Raw genomic sequence first — 25693 nt, forward strand, 5'->3', positions numbered from 1 at the left:
TCAGGATGAGGTGGTAGAGGAAAAAAAGATAGAACCGTAAAGGAAAGGCCAAACTGAAGTTTTATTATATTTGGTGCTGATGGATCTGAGGGAGGGAGCATTGAGCTGATTAGATCAAATTCAGTCATCGGCTGAGTTGTTACATCTCAGCCTAGCTGAAAAGGGCAGAGGCGTCTTTACCAATACATGGGCAGAACTGTAGTTAAGGATTCATTCCTGATCCAAAGAACACAGTCAGTTCTTGATTATTCATGCAGAAGGGCAAGCAGACAAAGTACAGACAGGTAAAATCCAAAGATATTCCTAGCAATAGCTTTAGTAACTTCTTCTGCTTTTTAACTGGGATTTTCTAGCGGAACAAACTGAGTATTAGAGATTTGTTTTCTTTCTCTGGTCATTCAGGAGACCAGTAAGATACAAGCTTGGATTAAACTTTGTTTGTTTCTTTCTTTCTTTCTTTCTTTCTTTCTTTCTTTCTTTCTTTCTTATTTTTTTAAATATTGGTTTATTTTTGAGAGACAGAGAGACAGAGCACAAGCCAGGGTGGAGTGTAGAGAGAGGGAGACACACAATCCAAAGCAGGCACACAATCCAAAGCAGGCTCCAGACTCTGAGCTGTCAGCACAGAGCCCAGTGCGGGGCTCGAACTTAGGAACTGTGAGATCATGACCTGAGCCAAAATTGGACGCTTAACCAACTGAGCCACCCAGGCACCCCTAGTTTTTTTTTTTAATGTTTATTTATTTTTAAGAGAGAGAGTGTGGGGGAGGAAGGGCAGAGAGAGCGTGGGGAACACAGAATTCAAAGCAGCCTCCAGGCTCTGAGCTGGCAGTGCAGAGCCTGATGCAGGGCTCGAACTCATGACCTGTGAGATCATGACCTGAGCCAAAGTCAGATGCCTAATCAATGGAGCCATCCAGGAGCCCCCTGTTTATTTTTTAAGACTTTGGCCCTTGTCACCTAATTACACGGAGTCCTAGGGAGAATTGAGATCTTCCAAGTAGATCATAGATAAACTAGCTTTTGATACTAGCATGCTTTCTTTCTTGGCATCTTCTGGCCCCATGGTATTTGCCAGTCATTCATCATATGTGGTCAGGCCACAGATGGACAAGCCAAAGAAGTGTTATCAAAGTAAACCCCTCCTCTTAACACTGTGTATATACTCTAATGATGAGAACTGTTGGCCAAAATGAAATCCATTTAGAAGTCAGATACTAGGTTGTGATTAAAGAAGTACTATACATTATAAATTTTAAAGCTCAGGATTTCTTTAAGTGCTATTTGGTGGGAAAATGTTCTCTCTCTCTCTTTCTCTCTCGATCAACTGAATATTACAGCAGATTTAAAAAGCAAGGTTTCCATGACCAGTTGCTAATTCTTTGCACTCAGCAAAGTGGTTTTGAGGATCAGTTGCTGATCTGAATGAAAATAAGATTTTATGCCACTTGCAGAATTGAAGATTTAGACATCATCCCTGTTGCTTCAGAGGAGAAGCATAAGCGTTATTAGTCATAACTTAAATTTCTTCTTTCCTTCCAAAAGCTAAAGCATTCCTTCCATTGGCATTTCACTTATCACTTACTATGTAAAGGATAAAACTTAATCTATTTTGAAAGTTAAGAGGTATCAAGACTATGAGAAGTTAAAGGCAGCTCATCCCAGGTATATCAGTGGAAAAGACACATTTCCTGGGTTCCTGAATGGGCCTTATGTATTACCTAACTGTTCAGCTGGGAGTGGTTGTACTATTGTGAAGACATTAATTTTGTAACTGTGAAGGTTCTGGTTTGCCTTTTGCTTATCTTATCCTCCCAGAAACTTTTTCATTCAACAGAAAGACCAGTCGATTAATGAAGAATCCCGTATCTTGGTTTTAACCTGTCCTGCTAAGTGTTACTGTGCATTCACTAAAGTGCTTTACAAAGGATTTTAGTACTTAGGCTTCATTCAATCCCTGTGAGGTTATCGTGCAATTGGAGTGTGATAGTGTGCTAGAACATTTCCGCAGAGAGACAAGAGGAACCTTTCCTTTTAAGGAAACTCCTTTGGGGGCACCTGGGTGGCTCAGTCAGTTAAGCACCACGCTTCTTGGTTTCCACTTGGGTCATGGTCTCACAGTTTATGATATCGAGCCCCATGCGGGGCTCTTGCTGATAGTGCAGAGCCTGCTTGGAATTCTCTCTCTCTCTCTCTCTCTCTCTCCCCCTCTCTCTCTAACCCCTCCCCAAAATAAATAAATAAACTGAAAAAAAATTAAAAAGAAAAAAAAAAGTCCTTTGTTTCCATGGTCCATGGCAAAATTAAGTTGGAACAAGTTGCTTTTTCAGGAAGCTGTATTTTAATTTTTGCCTCTTCTCTAAGCTAAACAAATGTCCCAAATGAAATGTATCATTCTTATCATTCATAGTACATTTTCGGGAGATTGTTCCAAGTGCACTTTGAAGTGAGAGGCTGATGCCACTTAAGCCTGCACACCAATTCTGTAATTCTTTGAAATTGTTTCCACCAACTCCCTCCATCCACCTGTCTGTCCACATCTGCTCATCTCTGAGCTTTCCACAGCTACTTAAGAAAGAATATTGCTCAACCAGGGAAATGCTAGTCCTTAATCAAAGTCAGAGGTGTGTGTGTGTGTGTGTGTGTGTGTGTGTGTGTGTGTGCGCATGCGCGCGCACATGCGTGTGCACGCACTGGTGCATGTCTGTGCAGACTTACATTATTTTGTTGCATTATTGCTTGAAGAATATTTCTACATCACAGAAATAAGATTTTTTCTTCTAAACAAGTTGATGAATTGCTTTTTATTAAAAGTGCAAGTGTCAGGGTGCCTGGGTGGCTCAGTTGGTTAAGCGTCCAACTTCAGCTCAGGTCATGATCTCGTGGTTCACAAGTTCAAACCCTGTGTCAGGCTCTGTGCTGCCAGCTCGGACCCTGGAGCCTGCTTCAGATTCTGTGTCCCCCTCTATCTCTTTCCCTTGTCTGCTTGCTCTGTCTCTCTCTCTCTCTCTCTCTCTCTCTCTCAAAAATAAGTAAAAACATTTTTAAAAAGTGCAAGTGTCTAAGAGTTAAATTTGAAATGAGAGAGGGGAAAACTATATTGGTTGTAGTTTAATTGCTTAAAAAAATTCTGTTATGTAATTAAAAGCTGTATTGCTGTCTTGCACTGAAACTAGCAGATAAACCATGGAGAGAACTACAGTTTCTCAGTGAGGACCACTCTATGCTATTTAGAATGGCTATCTCATCCAATACTCCTCATCTTCTTATTCTGCTTTATTTTCCTTTTCGTAGCATTTATCACCTTTTGAGAGTAACTAACCTATTCATTAAATTTGTCTGACCCTCCCACTCTATACCATGTAAAAATGGAAGCATGAGTTTTTGTCTGTTTTTTTCTTTGCTGAGTCCCTCACTCCTAGAACAGTGTCTTGCTACATTGTAGGCTCTCAGTAAATATTGGTATGAAGTACTTGGAGAGGCACTTTTAATAGATACCTGGGGATTAGAATTGGAGTCTATGGGAAGAGTTTATTGTCTTCCTGGAGCTAGTACAAAATTGGGGATCACATTACTTGACGAGTTTAAGGAGGGAAAGAATATATGAAAAAAAAAAAACCCTCAAGGAATTGGGGGTAATTAGCCAGGATTAGGGAAGTGACAGACTTTTTATAGTATGCAAATATGAAGGAACATTATATAAGATAGATGACCAGCTCTTATTCACCTAGAAGAGGACAAAGGAATAGGCTGGAGCTTCTGGGCAATGAATATAAGACATGCAGAATTTCCTGATTTTGAAATAGACCTTGGAACAAGTGACCAAAGAAGGATGGTTTGTCAGAATTGATTTTCAGCAGTGACACTGTTGGAGGCAGTGATGAGAATGGAAAGAGCACAGAGCTAGGGGTTGTAGTCTAGGCACTTATGAGCTTTTCCTACTTTATCTCTGAAAAATGGACTGAGGATCCCTGTGCAAACTATCTCATAGGGTATTTGGGAAAAGCAAGTGAGAGAATCCATGTGAAAGCACTTAGAAAATTACAGACCTTTCTACAAAATAAGCAGTCATAATGACTTTATAAAATAATCACCTTTGTAAGTGGTTTAGAATCTTGGAATCTGGAAGTTGGTTTAATGGTCATCTATTCCAAATTCTGAGTTACTGAAAATAAATTATTTTCCATCATTCTTAAGGAATAGTCATTGCTTTTGCTTCAGCATTTCTATTAGTATGCCCACTATTGAATAAGCTCAAATTGTTGTTTATGTTAGTCTAAAATTGCCTGTCTTCAGCCTTTATTAACCTGTGTTTGAGCTCAGATATAAATCTAGGGGCACCTGGCTGACTGAGTTGGTGGAGCATGTGACTCTTGATCTTGGGTTTGTGAGTTTGCACCCCACATTGGATGTAGAGATTACCTAAAATTAAAAAAACCTGAAAGAAAGAAAGAAAAGAAAAGAAAAGAAAAGAAAAGAAAAGAAAGAAAGAAAGAAAGAAAGAAAGAAAGAAAGAAAGAAAGAAAGAAAGAAAGAAAGAGAAATCTACTCCCTCCTTTGTATGACGGCTCTCTTACGGCACCCTTAAGATCATCATCTCTTGCCTTGAAATCACTATAGCCACTTAACTGATTTCTGCCATTTCTTGTTTGTCTTTCACATTTTCAGCAGATTTATTTAAAATAGACATCTGAGGGGCACCTGGGTGGCTCAGTTGGTTGAGCATCTGATTTTAGCTCAGGTCATGATCTCATGGTCTGTGGGGTCAAGCCCCGCATCAGGTTCTGTGCTGACAGCTCAGAGCCTGGAGCTGCTTCCGATTCTGTGTCTCCGTCTCTCTCTGTCCACCCCCCCCCCCCCCCGCACTCTGTTTCTCTCTCTCAAAAAAAAAAAAAAAATACACATTAAAAAAAATTTTTTTAAAACAGACATCTGATCATGTTACTCTCCTTGAAACATGGGACTCCAACCCAGGTTTATTCTTAATCTGTTGTTTTGTCCCTCTAGTATGAAATGTAAGGCTTTTCATAATTTGGCACATCAGGCTCAGTCTCCAGGTTTGGCACATACATCCAGCACCCACCTCTTCATACTATACCACTTGTGGTTTCCCAAACATACATTTAGTTAGGCTACTTTTCTTTATAAGTAGGCTTCACACCCAGCATGAAGCCCAATGTGGGGCTTGAACTCATGACCCTGAGATAAGGACCTGAGCTGAGATCAAGAATTGGATGCTTAACCTACTGAGTCACCCAGGAGCCCCTAGTTATGGTAGTTTTCTAGCATAGTTGTGCATGCCTTTCATTATGCTAGTTTTCTCTGCCTAGAGTGGCTTACCCTTCTCAATCTGGTAAATTCTTGCTCGGCTTTCAGTGACCCATGTTATTGTTCTCCCTTCTTTCTCACTGTTCCTTGGAAGTATTTGTTTCATTATTTTGGTTTTCAAACAACTTTATCCACTTTTTTTTTTTCTTTTCAAAATATAATTGACACACAGCATTGTATTAGTTTAAGGTATACAACATAATTTGATATTTATATATACTGTGAAACATTCACTACACTAATCACATTTCTCATTTTTGTTTCCAAAAAATAGTACTGTCACAGTGCCTAGTGCATCACAGATGCTCAGAGAGCAAATGAATGAAGGATGTTCCTACTAAGTGTTCTCTTTTTCAGGTTAAGCTCTTTTTCCCTTTACTTAGCCATATTACAGTTTCTAGATCCTCTGTTTTTTTACATCTTGGCTGAGCTATTTCTAGGCTTTCCTCTATTTCCATCAGAAAGTGTATTTTAATGACTGCAGGAGTGAACTGAAACATCCTAAAATAACTTTTTTTTTCAACCCCCTTCCCCCCCCCCATAACTTTTAACAAAAAATGTACCAAATGAGCTGGTTGTCCAGCTACTGCTTTGGGAAAGATTCTGAACGCATTAATTTCTAGCCACCTCCTTGCCAGAATAGAGCCCAAATAAAATAAGAAAAATAAGCAGAGAGGTGGCACCTGGCTGGCTCAGTTGGTAGAGTATGCAACTCTTCATCTCAGGGCTGTGAGTTGAAGTTCATGTTGGGTGTAGAGATTACTTAAAAATAAAAAAAAGAGGCAGAGAAAAAGTAAGCAGAAGTGAGCATTGTGCACCTGCTTTTCTCTTTTACTTTTTTTTTAAGTTTTTTTTTTTTGATGGGGGGAGGGGCAGAGAGAGAGAGAGAGAGAGTGAGGGAGGGAGAGAAAGAATTCCAAGCTGTCAGCACAGAGCCCACATGGGGCTCAATCTCACAAACCACGAGATCATGACCTGAGCTGATATCAAGGGTCAGACGCTTAACTGACTGAGCCACCTAGGCGCCTCTCTTTTCCTTTCTGTCACCTTAGCAGTGTCATCCCACGTTATAAGTCACTGTTGATATAAAGACTACAATTTTCCCATTCTGTAAAACAATGGCTTCCTAAGATTCCACAATAACCTTAGGGGAGTGTTAGTCCCTTAGGCTGTAGACACAGTTGAAAAGCAGAGAGTGGTACTAAACTCCAGGGGAAAGGATGCAGCTCGTATCCAGAATTGAAGGCAGATGAGTCAGGCAGCAGGGATCTATCAACTCCAAAATCCATTCAGAAGTAATTTAATCTTTGCTGTTGAAGCAGATCAACAATGCCATTTGCCTGTATAAAAAATGAGATTACCCAGGATTCTCTTAGAAGAAGATAAATTATTAGTGTAATAGTAGCTTCTGGCCTTGTATAATGTCTCTTCTTAGTACTACATGGTAGTGGCACAGGGCACATCTAGTGCATAATACAGTGTATAGAGATCAGGCCACAGTGCCTTACTTAGGGTGTTTAGGGGAAATTTAACAATTCTCAGCAACCCTCAGCCTTAATGGACTTGGTTATTGTTAAAATTCATCTTTATCAAAGGAAGCACTGGTTAATGATTTTTCTCCTGGCTCAACATGCTGGGCATTAGCTGGAATTGCTGAGTGATTTGCACTGGGGAAACCATGAGAGCAATTTCTTGTTTGTCCACAAATTATCATTAGCAGTTTCATTTGCAGATTGAAGAAGCAAGAGGAGTGGGCTGTTTGCCAGTTGCAGCTTCCCTCCGATTAGGGCGTTAGTTCAATTATGTCCAATTAACTTTTATTGCAGATAGTGGTGATAATTACTTGCAAGTCAGTTTTTTGGCTGCAGTTATCCCAAGGCTGAAGTATGAACTTGATGGATTTTAATAACCAGAATGACACATTTTACTCCCTTCCTCCACTGTAGTTATTTCTTTTTACAGACCTCTTTTAGACAGGAGATCAAAGCATTGTAAAAATTCATCTCACAATTAAAACATATTGTCCTCCTTTTGAAGAGCTGTGTAGGATCATATTTTAAAAGAAGCTATCAGGAGCAGCCTTAATGGCTTTTTATATTCTGAGATCAGACCCTTGAGTTCATTGCTCCTTATCATAAGAGAATAGAGTGAGATGGAACTAAATGTCATTCACAGCAATTTGTGCTTATTGTAAGATTATAGTAATTGGCAAGGTGAAGTTTAGTCTTCTGCTTGCCTATGAAATTCTCTTCGAAATGCAGAAGTAAACTTTTGTTTGGGGCACTTTTAAAATCAGTGGGACACTGAGGATACGTTTCGTTAGTGCTATAGGAATTTTAGTATGTTTTTAAAAAAAAATTTGGGCTATTACAAAGGTTTATTCAACAAAATAGTTCAGTGTGAAAATGCACATGATCTTATTTTTATATTATAGTAAAGCAGGTGCTATGGAGAGGGGACATGTAGAAGCAGTTGGTTTCTTCCGGTGAACACTCCCATTGTTTATACTCGTTCCAAGGCTTCTAACATGATGGTACTATTTCCTCATATTACCACCTTCCAATATTATTCTGTTGCTCATTATTTGCCATCTCCACACATTCATTCATCACAAGATTCATAAAACGATTGAACTCTTACAATATTCCTTGGACATGTCTGCCACCATTTAATTTTGATGATAATTTCTTGTCCATAAATTTTTTAACTTGGAAGGGTGAGCTTTGCTCATGGTGTCTACCTGGAGAGCTCAAAGATGCCTCTCTAAAATATTTTTTTTTATTGTAGTTATTTTATTTTTATTTATTTTAAAAAAAATTTTTTTAACGTTTATTTTATTTTTTTTTTTCAACGTTTTTTATTTATTTTTGGGACAGAGAGAGACAGAGCATGAACGGGGGAGGGGCAGAGAGAGAGGGAGACACAGAATCGGAAACAGGCTCCAGGCTCCGAGCCATCAGCCCAGAGCCTGACGCGGGGCTCGAACTCACGGACCGCGAGATCGTGACCTGGCTGAAGTCGGACGCTTAACCGACTGCGCCACCCAGGCGCCCCACGTTTATTTATTTTTGAGACAGAGAGAGACAGAGCATGAACGGGGGAGGGTCAGAGAGAGGGAGACACAGAATCCGAAACAGGCTCCAGGCTCCGAGCTGTCAGCACAGAGCCTGACGCGGGGCTCGAACTCATGGACCGCGAGATCATGACCCGAGCCGAAGTCGGACGCTCAACCGACTGAGCCACCCAGGCACCCCTGTAGTTGTTATTTTAATAGGAAGTTCCATACATAATATCTTTGGAAACATCCTTGCTAGGTAAAAAAAGGGATAAAAGGAATAGTTTGTCTTTCTCTGAAGATGACAAACTCCCTTTGCTATTTTCCTTCAGACTTTCCCTTCAATGTTGTTTGATGGTAACCCTGAAAGTAAATGGTCTTATAAGTAAAAGCTGATCTTCTTGACATGCGAAAGACTAAAGTCAGTTCCAAGCTGGGGCTATTCCTAGATCTTCAGGTAACTTACTGTTTTTTTTCATTTCAGATGTCCTTGCTCACCTTAGTGTCTTTGTTACTAGGCTCTCTTCGCAAGGGCTCGTCAGTCTCCTTAGATACTTTATGGATGTGGCTGCATAAAAGCTTTGTTGAGAATAAGTGGCCAAGGAGTGTGGCAATGCATTTTAAGAATCTGTTTTTCTTAGTGTTTGTGTGAAATAAGGGAAGAAAGTTCATGGCTCCTTGGAGAAGAGCTGTCTGTAATACAGTTGTTTCTCCTCCAAAGCTTCCCTGATCACACTAAAAAGGAAAGAAGAGGAAAGGGTGAGTGATAAACATCATCCTTGCACTACTTCAAAGCTCTTCATTGATTGTTACCGAAAACCTTTGCTGTAGAATAACCCAAGACTGCCTGCCAGCTGCTGTTGGTGTGAAAGTGGAGAAGCTGGTTGTAGTGGGTAGTTTTCAGGAAGTCTGGAGATAAAGTTTATGATGTCATTTGAAACTTTTTGTATGGTTGGAGGAAGGAATGTCATAACTCTGTTATACTCTGGAAGGTATAACAAGGATTTCCCTTAGAGCATAGAGGTTTGCAGGCAGTATTGATGAGGTTCAGGATGTGTGCTTAGAAAGAAAGGGCTTGCTTGCAAAACTCTTACTGAAACATGAACTTGATGGAAATGTTAGTGAATGTCAGGCCTGAAAACGGAGGGTTATTAATAGCACCTTGTTCAGGAGACATTTCTTTTGGAACCTTTCCAGAAGTGAAATTCTCCTTTTTTGTTTGTTTTTTACATTTTATTTATTTTTGGGAGACTGAGAGCATGAGGGGCTGGGGAGGGGCAGAGAGAGAGGGAGACTCAGAAGCAGGATCCAGGCTCTGAGCTTTTGACACAGAGCCTGAGGCAGGGCTCAAACCCACAAACTTCGAGATCACGACCTGAGCTGAAGTCGGATGCTTAATTGACTGAGCCACCCAGGCGCCCCTGAAATTCTCCATCTTTAGGTTAAGAGGGTTGCATTGAATGCCACACAGTGGAAGCATTGCCAGAACAGAGTGGAGGTTGGGGGATAATTTGAAATATAGGCACTGGAGAAAATGTTATTCAGGTAAGTGTTGAAAAGAAATTGGAAGTTGATGAGGCAGAAAGATACAGGAAACCTATTCCAGATGGCAAGAACCCCAAATGTCAGCACTCACCAGTGTAGAGCTAAGTTACCTGCGTTAAGATGAAATGATAATAGTTACCAAGAGACCACTTTCTCCCAACTCTTCTTTATGATCTCCAGCCCCCACACCCTTTCTAGACTTCAACACTATCTTTTTTGTTTATTTTATTTTATTGTAAACTTCATTTGTTTTGAGAGAGAGAGAACAAGCAAGAGAGGGGCAGAGAGAAAGGGAGAGATCAAGCCCTGCATCACGCTCCACACATGACCTGAGCCAAAATCAAGAGTTGGACACTTAACTAAGCCACCCACCTAGGCACCCCTGTTTTGTTGATTTTTTTCTTACAATTTTTTTTTTTTAATGTTTTATTTATTTTTGAGAGAGAAGAGATAGAGCGTGAATGGGGGTGGGGCAGAGAACAAGGGAGACACAGGATGTGAGACAGGCTCCAGGCTCTGAGCTGTCAGCACAGAACCTAATGCGGGGCTTGAACCCGTGAACCAATCATGACTTGAGCCAAAGTCGCACGCTTAACCAACCGACTGAGCCCCCCAGGCGCCCCTGGTTTTTGTTTTGTTTTGTTTTGTTTTGTTTTGTTTTGTTTTGTTTTGTTTTGTTTTGTTTTGTTTTCTTTTAAGCTCCTCTGTGCCTTGCATGGAGCCAAACGCAGGGACTGAACTCACAACCCTGAGATCGTGACCTGAACTGAGATCAAGATTTGGACGCTTAACTGCCTGAGCCACCCAGGCACCCCATATTTTTTGTTTTGTTTTTTAAATAAAATGTGTAGAAACAATCTTAGATTTACAGAAAAGTTGATAGTACAAAGAATATTTTTCTTCCTTGGATCATTTGACCTGATTGCTTCATCATATCAGAATACTTTAGTCTTTATCTCAACAACAAACAAGGACACTCTCCATCCAGCATTACCACAATAAAACCATCAAAATCACTAACATTGATACATTATTGTCATTCTCAGACCCCTCTCAGATGTTGCTATTTGTTGTTGTTGTTTTTTTGTTTGTTTTGTTTTTTAACGTTTATTTATTTTTGATTCAGAGAGAGACAGCATGAACGGGGGAGGGTCAGAGAGAGGGAGACACAGAATCTGAAACAGGCTCCAGGCTCTGAGCTGTCAGCACAGAGCTCGACACGGGGCTCGAACTCACGGACCGCGAGATCATGACCTGAGCTGAAGTCGGCCGCTTAACTGACTGAGCCACCCAGGCGCCCCGTTTTGTTGTTTTAAAGTTTGTTTTTGAGCGAGAGAGAGAGAGAGAGAGTTTGTGGTGATGTGTGCATGAACAGGGGAGGGGCAGAGAGACAGGGAGGGGGGGAGGAGAGAGAGAGAAAGAGAAAGAGAAAGAAAGAATAAGAGAGAGAAAGAGAAAGACAGAGAAAGAGAAAGAAAGAATATGAGAGAGAGAGAGAGAGAGAGACAGAGAAAGAGATAGAATATGAGAGAGAGAGAGAGAGAGAGAGAAAGAGAAAGAGAAAGAGAAAGAGAAAGAAAGAATATCCCAAGCAGGCTCCACACGGTCCATGTAGAACCAGACCAAAGGCTGGAATCCACCAACTGCGAGGTCATGACTCAAGAGTTGATTGGGGGCATCTGGGTAGCTCAGTCGGTTGAGCATCCAACTTCAGCTCAGGTCATGATCTCACAGCTCATGAGTTCAAGCCCCATGTCGGGCTCTGTACTGACAGCTCAGGGTCTGGAGACTGCTTCAGATTCTGTCTCTTGCTCTCTGCCCCTCCCCCACTCATGCTCAGTCTCTCTCAAAAATAAATAAAACATCAAAAAAAAAAAAGAGTTGGTTGCTTCACTAACTGAGCCATCAAGCCACCCCAGATGTTGTTGTTTGTATGAGTAATGTGTTTCATTTCAGTAAGGACCCAGTTCAGAATCACATGTTGCATTTTTTTTTAATGTTTATTTTTGAGAGAGAGCACGAATGGGGGAGGAGCAGAGAGAGAGGGGGACAGAGGATCTGAAGCAGGCTCTGTGCTGACATCAGTGAGCCCCATGTGGGACTTGAGCTCACAAATCATGAGGTCATGACCTGAGCCAAGGTCAGACGCTCAATCAACTGAGCCACCTAGGCGCCCCACACATTGCATTTTTTAATTTATTTTACTTTTTTTTTTTCTTTTTAAGTAAACTCTGCTCCCAACTTGGAGCTCGAATTCGTAACCCTGAAATCAAGAGTCACCTGCTCTACTAACTGAGGCCAGCCAAGTGCCCCACACATTGCATTTATTTGTTGTATATTCTTGGTCTCCTTCAGTCTGGAACAGTTCTTCAGGCCTTTGACTTTCATGACTTTAATACTTCTGACAGTTAATTTGTAGAAAGTCCCTAAATTTAGGGTTGCCTGGTGTTTCTTCATGTTTAATTTAGGTTATATATCTTCAGCAGGAATATTACGAGTAATGCATAATTTAATTGCATAATTTCAAGAAGTGCAGAATTTTTATGTGTCCTATTACTGGTAATGTTCAATCACTTGATTAAGGTGGTGCCTGCTAGGCATTTCTAGTGTAAAGTTACTCTTTTTCCCTTTGCAATTAGTAAGTATTTTGGAAGGAGATACTTTGAAACTCTGCAAGTATCCTGTTTCTCTCCCCCCTTTCAATTTATTACTTTATATATTTACATTAGTATGGACTCATGCTTTTCTTTTTTTTTTAACTTTTTAAAAAATCTTTTTATTTATTTTTGAGAGAGGGAGACAGAGACAGAGAGAGAGAGAGAGATCATGAGCGGGGGAGGGGCAGAGAGAGAGGGAGACACAGAATCCGAAGCAGGCTCCAGGCTCTGTCTTAGCTGTCAGCACAGAGCCCAATATGGGACTTGAACTCACAAATGGTGAAATCATGACCTGAGCCAAAGTCTGCCACTCAACCAACTGAGCCACCAAGGGTAATTTGAGTATAGTTGATGTACAATGTTACATTAGTTTTCAGGTTATAAGAATAGTTATTCAGGGGCCACCTGGGTGGCTCAGTCGGTTGAGCTTCTGACTTTGGCTCAGGTCATGATCTCATGCTCTGTGAGTTCGAGCCCTGCATCAGGGGAGCCTGCTTCGGATTCTGTGTCTCCCTCTCTCTCTGACCCTCCCCCGTTCATGCTCTGTCTCTCTCTCAACAATAAATAAATATTAAAAACTTTTGAAAAGAAAAAAAGAATAGTTATTCAACTTCTTGATACATTATGGATTTTCTGTTTTATTCAATAGAATATAATCTTTTATCATTATTTGTTTGATGTTCAAATTATCCCAGAATTTGTCAGTATATCAGGAAAAAATTATATGTTTAATCCTAAAGATTATCAAATGATTTGCTGTCCTTTTATTTCATAAATAATTTTTTTTAATGTTTATTTTTGGGAGATAGAGAAACAGAGTGGGGGAGGGGCAGAAAGAGAAGGAGACACAGAATCCAAAACAGGCTCCTGAGCCTGTCAGCACAGAGCCCGACGTGGGACTCAAACCCACGAAGCTCGGGATCATGACCTGGGTCGAAGTCAGACACTTAACTGAGCCACCCAGGTGCCCCACTGTCCTTTTATTTCAAAAGATTGGCTGATACTCCCCAAACTAACATCTTATAAACAGTGGTAGAAAACAAGAGTTCATAATTCTTCTATTGCTAGGACATGCTTCCTTCACTCATGTACCTATTCGTTGTTCTTTTTGGTTTCTACTGTGTAAACTTCTCTTTCAGAGGTTTCCCTCACCAGTTGAATATCCTAAAGCTTCTGTGTTCTTCGACATGTCACCGTTAGTCTTTGAGCACTTCCTTCCTTTCCTGCACAATGAGATCTTCCAGAGTCATTTCTGTGCCTCAGCCATTTCTCCAAAGAGCCTCTGTTCCTGTTAGTAGAGAGATTTGGAAATCAGGTATCTAGAAATCAGGATCTGATTTGACCGTATTGGGGCTCATTGCTGTTAGATGGTGGAGTAGTCACTGCATCCCTCTGGGGATGCTCTCACACCATAGTGGGCCCCCCACCACTTTATGGCTGCCATCCTTACTCTGTTTGGGTACCTTCTATTTCCAATCTAGTTAAAGTGATTTAACAGAGGGAAAAGGGTGAAGGTTGGTGAGGACATTCAGTTGGTGAGGGAGGCCATGGAGAGAATTTACAGAGGAGAAATTAGGAGAGTGAATGGGTACACTGAGTGAAGGAAGCAGTGTACCAGGAATAGAAGAGTTGGGTGCTTTTGTTTTCTGCTCCTGTCATAGATGTTAATTTGGGTAGTGTTAGTCATATTTCTTTGAGGTATCTTTGAGATAAAGGAAAGCACATCATTTGGACATCTGTAGGATAAAACATCTACAATTTTTTCCCTGATTTATTCAATGCTAAAGTAATCTTGAGTTAAATTGCTTTGTTTGGGTGGGGCTTAATATGGTATAAGACATATTTGACCAGTTAGAACCAGCCACACACTGATTAAAAAAACAAACAAACAAAAACAGTGCTGAGTGATTATGGAATTTTTCACAGCTACAGAAAGGAGCAAAAGAATTCTGCTGATCAGTGTATGAGTTGTGTACTTTGAATCTTTGAGATGTTTAAAGGACTACTTTGTTTTTATTTTGTTTTACAAGGCAGTTCCTGGAATAAGGAAGCCTCTTAAACCTAAGTTCAGAATTTTATTTCAGTGGGCGTTTAGCTGTAAAATACTCTTCCAGCAGGGACTCTCTGTTCTCTCTCTTTTATTTTTTTTTAATGCTCATTTATTTGAGAGAGAGAGAGAGAGAGAGAGAGCCAGCGCAAGCCAGGGAGGGGCAGAGAGAGAGGGAGACACAGAATCTGAAGCAGGCAGCACAGAGCCCAATGTGGGGCTCGAACAACTCAGACACATAACCGACTGAGCCACCCAGGCTCCCTGTCTCTATTCTCTCATCTTCCTGTGGATTGAACCAGTATGCCACATCATTAGCTAGTTGCAGTGGTTTGTAGGATGTAGAAGGAGGAGGTGCTCCTGTTCAGTAGGCTTTCAGTTCCTGGGTGCTTTCGAGACTTAGCAGTCTCTACTACTTTCATAGACCCTTTAGCTTCAGAAACCTGGTAATTCCTTGGGTATGTGGAGTGTGAGCCAGAAAGCTTCAAGTTATAGTGAATCTCAATGAAACAGCAAGGTAAGATCTTTCGATTTTTACTAAGGCTACAGAAGCCCTCACCCAAAATTGTTACACATCAGGATTCCTCATGGTCCTCTACTCCTGTCCTCTACTCCCACTAGCAGAGAAGAAGGGAGGGCCTAAATGAACAGAATGTATTAAGATAGCAATTATGCTTCGTTTCTCCTCTTACCTTAAAATCTGCCTACTGTCAAACTAACCCTGGATGGCAATATGTTAACTATAAGTAAAACTTTGTTCCCTGTCGGCACTGAATCTGTTAGCCTTTCTGAAACTTCACTAGATATGTAAGGCACATAAACTCAAGGTATTGTGTACAGAGAACAAGTTCTGAGAAAGTAGCAGACGAAATGAATATATAGTGGATATAGTAGATGCGTGGCATTGAAAGGTAGGAGTCCAGCTTCCCACCCCCCACCCCCGCCCAAATTTAAAACACCTGAGAAAGCAGAGGGGTATTTCCTGTCAGAGACCTGGGTGGAGTCTATGATGCCCAGCTTCCAAATGCTGTCATGGCAGTGTCCAAATGGAAGCTGACTTTGAAAAGGTATGAGTTGAAGTAGGTTCAGAGTTCGAGTGTACTTCTAACATTGAGGGAACAGCATTAGGATGGGAGGGACAGAGTTTTCTGTGCCAGGATTGTTTGAGAATGAGAGAGAACGTTATTTAATCGTTACTTGTATTACTCTTGGATATAGTTTCCTCAGTGTAAATTCATACAACTTTTCCCTGAAAAAAAAAAAAATCTGACAAGTTGAACATAAAGTCTTTCTTGCCTTTATGCCCAGCTCATTCTTACCTTGGTTATAGTTGCTGGCTTTATAGTTCACCTTGAAAGGATTTTTCACTAAGAAATGATTGCTAAGTGTTAGGCTAGCCAACGTATACTAGAGTTCTAGTGAAGTGCTGATCTGGGCAATTCCCCAAATCCATAGGAAAGTCAATAATTACATTCACACTTAAGCAAAACCGTGGCTTAGAATTATATGTTTTTGTTGTATATAATAGTGTAAGAAGAGGGATATGATAGGTGGTCAGTAAATACTGACATGAGAGGCAGCTATGGCATAGTGCCATGTTTTTCAAACATTTTTGTCTGTGTTCACAATAGGGATTGCACTCCCAATAAATACACACATATAATTGAGATAATTGAAACGAGAATCATGAAACAATAAGCATTTTTGACTGTGAATTTTTTAATTAAAAAAAAATTTTTTTTGTTAATGTTTATTTTTGAGAGAGAGAGTGTGCACAAGGTGGGAGGGGTGGGGAGACACACAGAATGTGAAGCAGGCTCCAGGCTCTGAGCTGTCAGCACAGAGCCCGATGCAGGGCTTGAACCTACAAACCGTGAGATCATGACCTGAGCTGTAGTCGGATGCTTAACCGACTGAGCCACCCAGGTGCCCCTAATTCATTTTTTTTAAAAAAAAAAGACTGGTCACAGGGATGACTGGGTGGCTCAGTGGGTTAAGCATCCGACTACGGCTCAGGTCATGATCTCATGGTTTGCGGGTTCAATCCCTGCATTGGGCTCTCTGCTGTCAGCATGGAGCCCACTTCGGATTCTCTGCCCCCCCCCCACTGCTTCTCTGCCCCTCCCCTGCTCTCTCTCTCTGAAAAATAAATATAAAAATAAACATTTTTTAAAAATTGGGGGGCTTCTGAGGTTCAGTCGGTTAAGTGTCCGACTTCAGCTCAGGTTATGATCTCACAGTTTGTGAGTTGGAGCTCTGCCTCAGGCTGTGTGCTGCCAGCTTAGAGCCTGGAGCCTGCTTTGGATTCTGTGTCGCCCTCTCTCTCTCTGCCCCTCCCCTGCAAGTGCTCTCTCTTTCTCAAAAATAAATAAACCTTTTTTTTTTTTTTTTTTAATTGGGAGGCTATGGGGCCCCTGGGTGACTCAGTTGGTTAAGTGTCCGACTTCAGCTCAGGTCATGATCTCATGCTTCATGAGTTCGAGCCCCATGTAGGGCTCTGTGCTGACAGCTCAGAGCCTGAGTCTGCTTTACATTCTGTGTCTCCCTTTCTCCTTGCCTCTCCCCCACTCGTTTGAGTACACGTGTGCACGCTCTCTCTTTCTCTCAGAAATGAATAAACATTAAAGAAATTTTTCTTTAAATTGGGAAGCTCATGCTAACTTCATTAGATGAATATCCCATAATTTATGTAGCTATTTCCTTTTAGACATTTTAAATTTTTTTTTCAAAGTTTATTTGACAAACAGAGCGAGTGTGGGAGATGCAGAGAGAGAGGGACAGAGAATCCGCACTACGGGCACAGAGCCCGATGCAGGGCTCAATCCCACAAACCATGAGATCATAACCTGAGCTGAATCAAGAGTCAGAAGCCTAACCAACTGAGCCACCGGGCACTCCTACTTTTAGACATTTAGATTTGTTTCCAGTTTTTACTGGAACACTAGAGTGAAGAGAATCGTATGTAAATTTTTGTTTGCATCTCTGACTGTTCCTTAGGTTAGCTTTTATTTTTATTTTTGTCTCGTTTTTGTTTTTAAGCAGGCTCCATGCCCAACATAGGGGCATGAACTCAAGACCCCGATATTGAGTCACATGCTTTACTGACTGAGCCAAATGCCCCAGTTCCTTAAGTTAGATTTTAGAAGTATGGTTACTGTATCAAAGAATATGAATATTTTGGGGCGCCTGGGTGGCTCAGTCGGTTGGGCGTCCAACCTCGGCTCAGGTCATGATCTCGCGGTCCGTGAGTTCGAGCCCCGTATCGGGCTCTGGGCTGACAGCTCAGAGCCTGGAGCCTGTTTCGGATTCTGAGTCTCCCTCTCTGACCCTCCCCTGCTCATGCTCTGTCTCTATCTGTCTCAAAAATAAATAAATGTTAAAAAAAAAATTAAAAAAAAAAAAGGAATATGAATATTTAAGAAACTGTGCTATGGGGCGCTGGGTGGCTCAGTCGGTTAAGCGTCTGACTTCGGCTCAGGTCATGATCTCACGGTTAGTGAGTTCGAGCCCCGCGTCAGGCTCTGTGCTGACAGCTCAGAGCCTGGAGCCCATTTCAGATTCTGTGTCTCCCTCTCTCTCTGCCCCTCCCCTGTTCATGCTCTGTCTCTCTGTCTCAAAAATAAATAAACGTTAAAAATTTAAAAAAAAAAAAAAAGAAACTGTGCTGAGGCACCTGGATGTCTCAGTGGTTAAGCATCAAAGTCTTAATTTCAGCTCAGGTCATGATCTGGAGGTTCATGAATTTGAGCCCCACATTGGGGCTTTGGATTCTGTCTCTCACTATAGTGAGATCCTGCTTTGGATTCTGTCTCTCTCACCTTCTCCCTTCCCCTCCCCTATTTGTGTGCTCGCTCTTGCTCGCTCGCTCTCAAAATTAAAAAAAAATTAGAAAATTAAAAACTGTTTATGCTAATTTCCAGAAAGAATGTATCTATCAGTTTAAACATGTCATTTTAGTGACTCATCGCTATATCCTTGACTCTGTGAGTTTTAGGTTTTTTTCCAAACATTTTGCCATTTTATAAGCAAAAAATAAAATCTCATTCCATTTAATTTACATTTCTTGAATTATTAGATAGTTGTACTGTTTCTTAAAAATTTTTTTTAATGTTTGTTTTTGAGAGAGAGAGAGACCAAGCACCAGCGAGGGAGGGGCAGAGAGAGAGGAGAAGACCAAGGATCCAAAGCAGGCTTCAGGCTCTGAGCTATCAGTGCACAGCTGGAGACAGGGCTCAAACTCACGAACTGTGAGATCATGACCCGAGCCGAAGTCTGACGCTCAAGCGACTGAGCCACCTAGGCGCACTGTCTTTATATTTGTAGTTGCTTATGTTTCTCCACACAATTTTGGTGGGAGCCATGTCTTCACTCCCCTTACATGGATTCATATGTTGCTGTGGATCATGTCTTTTTCACTGCTTCTATTCATAACTCTTCAACACCTGTTCAAAATTTCATTTAAGCTATTCTTTGCAGTTTTGATAAACTACCCTCTTAAGTATTGTAAATCAATGTTATTACATAGCAAAAATTTTTTTAATGTTTATTTATTTATTTTTAGAGACAGTAGGGGGAGGGGCAGAGAACGAGGAGAGAGAGAATCCCAAGCAGGTTCCACAATGGGAGCAGAGAGCTCGATTCGGGGCTTGAACTCAGAAACCATGAGTTCATGACCTGAGCCAAAATCAGGAGTCAGATGCTTAACTGACTGAGCCACCAGGTGCCCCACATAGCGAAAATATTGATATAAATGTGTCTTGAAATTTCTAAACCCAGTAGTGAGCTTTGATGAGGCACTTAGACCCAGAAAAGAAAGACACCTCTGTACCAGGGTTAGGAAACATAGGCAAACGTGGATTCAAACGCTCTCACCTAGACTTGTTTCAGAATAACACCTTGTAGTTACATACCCAGAATGGAGCCAGCCAAGTGTCTTCCCTTAAGCCTCTTCAATTCCTGTCCCCCTTCAGACTTGAAAGTTGGACTGTAGACTGGGCTAGAGGGCCTGCTCTCTGGTGAGGTGATTCTGGGTCACTAGAGAAATCTAGCGAGACGAGAAAGGGCATGAATAAGCAACTTGTTTAGCTGTTCTGTAAACACATGATTGCCAAAAGTTTTTAACAGCCTGCTAAATTCTTAAAATTCTTTTTCTGTGTTGTGGCTGTTGGCTCTCTAAGTTTACAGAAGCTAACTGGGGAACCGCCTTTTTTATTTTTATCATACCTGTCTGCGGTCTGACTTGTTTTGGGCTCAATCAGGGCCTATTAAAGGTCTTTCTAGACACCCTAAGACTTAAAATTGCACCCAACTTTGATACCTTTTCAACAGATTCCCTTTAAACATTTTTTTTCTTTTTTAAGTTTATTTTGAGAGTGTGTGCAGAGGAGGGGCAGAGGGAGAGAGAGAATCTTAAGCAGGCTCCATGCTCAACGCAGAACCCAACGTGAGACTTGATCCCAGGACTGCAAGATCATGATCTGAGCCGGTATCAAGAGTCAGACATTTGGGGTGCCTGGGTGGCTCAGTCGGTTGAGCATCTGACTTCTGCTCACGTCATGATCTCATAGTTTGTCAGTTCAAGCCCTGCATTGGGCTCTGTGCTGACAGCTCAGAGCCTGGAGCCTGGTTCGAATTCTGTGTCTCCCTCCCTCTCTGCCCTTCTGCTGCTCATATTCTGTGTTTCTCTCTGTCAAAAGTAAATAAACATTAAAAAAAAAATTTACAAAGTGACGTTCAACCCACTGAGCCACCCAGGCGCTCCAACAGATTTCCCTTTTAAAAAAAACAGTTTGGGTCTTTTGCCTCAGTTTTTCCATCTAGATGTGAGATCATTGTTTCTCTGTCACTGGGCAGCTTTTCATGGACTTGTATGAGACTTGGGCTTTGAAGATTAAAAATTGCCACAAATTGTAACATATTTGCTGAATTACATCTCATCTGAATAATAATTTGAAACTTTCTGATTCAGAACGAGTTTCTACAGAAAATTGTAAAAGGTAAAAATCCAATATTTGTGTCTTATCTCAAGGAAGTGGTTTCTTGTTTTCATTGTCTTGCTAGGCACAGTCTCAGGTACTTGTGAGTAAAATTCTACCCGCTCTGACAGCTCTGCTTGCAGTTATGAATGTGGTTAAATGCAGAGTCAGTCTAAGATGGTTCATCTTAAGTGATTCATCCTTGATAGGCCTTTGGAAACTCAAACTATTACATACCATAATGAAAAGTTACAAGTTCTGATTTCACTGCCTACAATAAACACAGCCTGCATTTTCACATTTTTAGGAACACTGATTTCTACTTAATGGAGATTAAAGCACAGAAATCAAGTGATACTTTTTCAATAGAGTATATAGATAAAAGTAGTAGCTGGGCTTTTTGTTTCAAGTGCCCAGGCCCCCCCTTTTTTTTTTTTGGTGGTTGATATCTTTATGGCTTTGGAGGTGGGACACAGGTGCTCAGGAGCTCTTGGTGGGCAGCCAGCTTCCTCTTCACCATCTCGGGCTTCTGGCTGCAGAGGATGGCACTGGCTCTGCGGATGGCAGCCGTGCACAGATCTGGGCAGTGCTTGTTCTTAAGGATCATGTGCCTGATGCTGCAGAGGCTGCCCCGGACATTCTTGTTAATGGTGGTCCAGTCCTAGGAGGTGCGGGGTTTTCACTGGTGGGATCTCGGCCGCACGACCACCACTAACCTCTACCGTCAGCCACCGGCTCCATGCCCAAAGTCTTGTGGTGAACTCACCGGTTGTAGCAGGAGTTGTGAGCCTTCGGGATATTGAGTTCAGTGCTGTATGTCTGCTTGTTCCTTTTGGTCAGGAAGCTGGAGCACTTCTGCAGGACCATCTGTTGCAGGTAGGCGGATGCAGCATCAGCTCCTCTCACCATGGCTGCTGGAGGTGGAAAGAGCTGCCCAGGCATTTTTAATCCCCTCTGTTCTCTCACAGAGTGAAGGTACCTGTACACGCACAGGCACAGGCACTTGTCAGCACTCGTATTATCTATATGATTCAAGGATGCAAATTCAGATAATTTCCAGAGCGTGAGATTAAAGTATATGCTATCTTCAGGAATGTGAGCCAGTGATATTTATTCAAGATCTGTTATGTGATAATCTGGTTCCTGACTCTCTAACTTAGAAGGATAAATAAAAGACAGGTTCTGGTGTTAGGAAGCTCACACACACCTAAGTTGTAAGGTTAGAATGCCCAGGGAGAATACTTTCCCAGTACCTGAATAACACATTCAAGAGAAAGCACTGGGTCATGGATGAGTTAAATAATAAGAGGATCCAGGAAAGAGCATCCTTGCTGAAGAAAGCACTGGTAGAGAAAGTACCTTTTGGACTAGGATGGAGTGGGACCCAGGACAGGAAGATGACTTTGTGTGGCAGGTTCTGAAGGGTAGTTAGTAGGAGTCGTGTTTCCTAAGTGGGGGTGACTTGAAAAAATAAGCCCTGGGGCTCCTGGCCGACTCAGTCCCTGGGGCATGTGACTCTTGATCTTGGGATCCTGAGAGCCCTGCACTGGTTGTAGAGATTACTTTTAAAAAAACAAATAATTTTTTAAAAGTCCACGGACACCTAGGTGGCTCAGTTGATTTCTGCTCAGGTCATGATCTTGTAGTTTGTGAGTTCGAGCCCCACATCGGGCTTGTGCTGACAGTGCAAAGCCTGCTTGGGATTCTCCTTCTCTCTCTACCCTGACTCATGCGGACGTGTGCTCTCTCTCTCAAAATAAACTTAAAATAAAAAATAAAAGTGTAAGTGTTAAAAAAAAAAAAACAAAAAAACAACCCAGACTGAACATTCACCATCCCCCCACACCCCTCCTAGAGTTGTGAGGTCACGATTCCAAGTGAATTTTAACTCGCTGATGGGTTAAAAATAGAGAAGAAAGATGCCTTTGAGCAGTGGCTGAACTTTATTCAGGTTGGGTAATTAGTGAAAAGTAGAATTCAGCAGAAGTTCACAGTTAAATCTGGACAAAGTTACCTGTTGAATAGATTGTTTTATTGTAACAGACCATAAAGATGACTGATTTTGCAGTCTGATTTGATAAACATGTAATTTTTGCTGTCTTTTGCCCTGTTGATCCCCCAGAGCAGTAGTTTGGCGTTTCCGTTAGGTTTTAGCCTAATTTCTTGGACCCCAGGAGTAAAGGAACAGGGAGCAGTAGGATAAAATGTTTTTCCCCATTATCAAAAAGTAGTCTTTTTATTTTTTTGATTGATTTGAGGGGGAGCACACACACATGCAGGTGAGTGGGGGAGGGTCACAGAGAGAAGGAGAGAGAGAATCTTAAGCAGGCTCCATGCCCAGCTCTATCTCAGGACAACTATGGGCTCGAGTCTGATGCTTAACTGCCTGAGCCACCCAGGTGCCCCAATAAGTAGTCTTTTTAGATAAGCCTTTAGCTCTTGGATGAGAAGGCTTTAATTAGAGATACTAAGGACTATTAATGCAGTTTCTCAGTATCATATTCTCTAAAGATGCATATACATGGGGGGTACCTGGGGGGCTGTGTTGGTTAAGTGTCTGACTCTTGATTTTGGCTCAGGTCATAATTCAACGTGTGTGAGATTGAGCCCCACATCAGGCTCTTTGCTGACAGTGTGGAGCCTGAAGGTTGGCGGGGGGGTTGCAGGGAAGGGAAAGCAGGAGAGAGAATTGGCAAAGAAGTGTAGTGGGAGGCAGTGGATTGTGGGTGTTGAAACTGGGCTGGAAGTGATGGCTGTAGACCACTTCACCTCACCCCAGAGCCCTCTGAGTAAAAATAAATCCTTTTTCCAGCACTTTATCTTCTCTCCTCCTATCCCTACCTTTCAGTGGTCTTAAGCATAAACAGGGACAAGTAGCACAAACCCAGCTGAGGTTTTCTTACCTGCGCAGACCTGCCCTAAGGTAGAGGTAGTCCTTTATCAGATGCCACCCAGGAAAGCAGAGTGTGGCATCACAACTCTAATGTAACTGCTGGCAGTCTTCTGACTGGGGTGGGGGGTGGGGGTGGGTGGGAGGGCAGATGAAAGTACTTTTGAGTTTTCCCAGTGGGCACAAGGGTTTTGTTCCTCAATTAGAGATAGTCTGGAAATGCTAGCACTGGTGCGAATGCCCCAGGAGAGTTTGAACACCTTTCTGGGCTTACTGTGATACCATAGTCGCCCTGCTTAGGGAGCAGGCCAGCTGGCGGTGGGAACGCTGGCTGAGAGCGCACAGAGAGGCTTTGCCAAGGAGATCTTTTTTACTTTCTCTGTAATGTGTGCAGCTCATTTGGCCTGAGCTCTAGATTACTACTTGATTGTTTAGAAGTCAGAACTTGAATTTTGAGGCCTCTTCAGGAGGTAGTGCTAGCGTTGATTTCTGGCTCTCCTTGGGCTTCTGGAAGTGTCAACGGTAAACTTATATTGGGATTTTCTTTTTAGAAAAAGCCAGGTGGTAATCAGAATATGTGGGTGGTGTGAAGTTTTAAAAGAAAAGGCCTGGGCCCAGCTGCCAGCTTCCAGAGAAGTACTTTATACTGCACATCCCTTCTTTCTAGAATGGGTTGTGGAAGGGAATTGTTTCCGTCCTGTTTCATCACAACTTTCATGATTTTGCCACATTCCCTGCCTTCCCTGACGTAGCAGAATCTGATTCTTTTTTTTTTTTTTTTAACGTTTTTATTTATTTTCGAGACAGAGAGAGACAGAGCATGAATGGGGGAGGGGCAGAGAGAGAGGGAGACACAATCGGAAGCAGGCTCCAGGCTCTGAGCCATCAGCCCAGAGCCCGGCGCGGGGCTCGAACTCACAGACTGTGAGATCGTGACCTGAGCCAAAGTCGGACGCTTAACCGACTGAGCCACCCAGGCGCCCCAGAATCTGATTCTTAAGTGAAAACTGGTCAAGGGGCTTGAAGACCTCCTTAGTACAGAGAGCAGTCTTTTGGAAGGGATGGCAGATAGAACCTTGAACTCTTAAAGGGTCGCAAATTAGGGCTGTACTCTTAGCAGCCTCGATAATGAGTTTTCTCGAGTTGCTGGGTGGTTCTCGTTGGGGACGTCATCATGGAGGGCCCCAAGCTCTGGTATCTTCTTCTTCCTTCACCCCCTCCTGCCCAAACGAAAAATTGATTTCCTAGGGTCTTTTTTTCTTTTTTTAAAAGTAATCTCTATACCCAACGTGGAGCCTGAACTCACAACCCTGAGATCAAGAGCCACATGCTCCACTGACTGAACCAGCCAGGTGCCCTGACTCTCGAGTCTTTACAGAATTCACCTATTATTTTTGCTCCTTTGTTCACTATCAGTAAATCCATTAATGTGTCTTTGCTGCAGTTTAGCAATTTAGCTGGTTTAATTATCTCCTGTTCTTCCTATTGGAAATCCAGAGTTGTGGTTTGAGGTGCAATATGTTATGGTCAACTCTTAGGATCCACAGCCCCCCTCCCCCCCCATTCATCTCTTCCTGGTTGTAGGCATCAAGATTTAGTAGGTATGTCAGAGATTGCGGTGATCATGCTAGATTGGTTCTTTCCAGAAAGTACAGGGTAAGAGTGTGTCTGCAGGACAGCTTAGTGAATGTGTCCTCTGTAGCTCTGTCATCACAGTACTGCTGCTGTCCAGATGGAGTACAAGGCATGGAGGTGGAAGTGTGCTTGGCTCATTGGAGGAGCTGCAAGGAGACCACTGTGGCTGAAAGTGGAATCAGAAAGAAAGAGGGGCAGGGGAGGTTAGAAGATGAGGTCAGAGAAGGAGTAGTAACAGATCATGGAAGGCCTTATGGACCTGGTAGGATTTTGAATTTTATTCTATGGGAAATCATTGGAGATTTTTGAGTTGATAAGGTTTCTAATTAAAAAAATCAATTACTCTGGCTTTTGATTTTGATCTAATCTGGAGAGTAGATTGGGTGATAGGGGCAAGGGTGGAACAGAGAAACCATTTAGAAGGCTATTGTAGTAATCCAAGTGAGAGATGATGAGATGACAGGTGACAAGTGGAATTACCACCTGTTTCCAGGAAAGCCTGGGAGACCTAATTGAGAAAACATCACTAAAGCCCCTCATACAGCCCATTTCATAATATTA

The 25693-nt window shown here is 42.0% G+C and overlaps 1 protein-coding gene and 2 pseudogenes across 2 annotated transcripts in view; 1 reads left to right on the forward strand and 2 right to left on the reverse strand.

Moving 5' to 3' along the window:
• The window catches only part of FAM222B (family with sequence similarity 222 member B), a 75929-nt gene that overhangs the window by 34238 nt on the left and 15998 nt on the right, over positions 1 to 25693 (forward strand). The window lies entirely within an intron of this gene.
• Positions 7518 to 8059, reverse strand: LOC109251834 (small nuclear ribonucleoprotein G-like; annotated as a pseudogene).
• On the reverse strand, positions 20175 to 21705 carry LOC128774301 (60S ribosomal protein L28-like; annotated as a pseudogene).

This window comes from Panthera pardus, unplaced genomic scaffold, assembly GCF_024362965.1.
Source record: "Panthera pardus isolate Hobbes unplaced genomic scaffold, ASM2436296v1 HiC_scaffold_3, whole genome shotgun sequence".
NCBI classification, from domain to species: Eukaryota; Metazoa; Chordata; class Mammalia; order Carnivora; family Felidae; genus Panthera; species Panthera pardus.